We start from the raw sequence: 1,180 nt of genomic DNA on the forward strand, positions 1-1,180 counted from the left end.
AAAGCCCACCGTCGGTTAAGCAGGCAACATCCAACATCATGCAATAAAGGGCGGCTATTGTTATCATAAACTGTCAATTCCCTTAAGGTGTAACTGTAATTGGTTGGGAGTGTTATCGAGTTTTGGAGAGTGTCACATTTAATGGCTGCTGAGTACGCTATTTTCTTTGACATTCTTTTAAATGTGTTGTCTGCTTCCAATTTTACCTTCTTATAAATAGCTCTGTGATTAAACACTGTTGTAGATATGCTTTTGCTTCCCTCCTATTTAGGTTTTAAGACTATTTCCCAGAAGCGAAATTACTAGGTTAAGGAGAATAAACATTTTTAGATTTCGTGAGCACGATGCTTGGTAGCACGCAGCAGGTGTCAATTCTTCTATTCCCACCCCCTCCCACCTCCCCCGTGGGTCCCCTCTCCCGCTTACCTTCTCAGCATTCTAGAACCTCCCTGCCCCCACCAAGGAGGCTTCATCCTCCCAGGAAATGACACAGGCCTGCTTCCTTCCTCCCACTCTCTGTGGGATAGTGTCTCCTCCAGTTATTCCCCTTCCCCCTCTCCGTGCAGCAGCACATCCTCCCTGAGTTTCCACCTTTCTCCCAGGCTTCCCAGGGCAAGACCGGAAGTCTCTACATTTCTTCCTCCTCACTCAGCTAAGACCTAGTCCCCACTCCGTGCTGTTCATGGGCAAATGGTCTTACTAAGGGCCACTGTGGACTATGCTAGAAGATGTGACTAAGAAGCCTTACTCCTTGGGCAGTGGGATACGGTGAAGCATCCCTGTGCAGATGTAAGACAGGACCTTTGGCACAATTTCCTAACAGGAGAGAGAAGGTCACTTAACCTAAAGGTGCTAGGATTGCGGAGCTATACTTGTTGAAAGTCTCCTGTATAGTGAGCAAATCAGTACGGTTCTAAGGAAACAAGCCACTTCACAAAGCGACACAGCTGCCTTCTCTATCCTGCAATGAGTGGTTCTTGTTCAGTTCTAAGATCCAGGGGACAAGACAGGTGGGACTGACTGTCACAGGGAGGGAAGAACAGACACTGTAAATAGACTCAGTAGAGTAAAAATTAAACAAGAGGCAACAGAGACCCCACAACAATCCAGATCTTTGGTTCTTAGTGCAATTCCTGTTCCTTCTGAGATAGAAGCAAGCATCAGCTCCAGATCTGCCAGC

The sequence above is a fragment of the Mus pahari genome, chromosome 1 (genome assembly GCF_900095145.1).
Source record: "Mus pahari chromosome 1, PAHARI_EIJ_v1.1, whole genome shotgun sequence".
Lineage (NCBI taxonomy): Eukaryota > Metazoa > Chordata > Mammalia > Rodentia > Muridae > Mus > Mus pahari.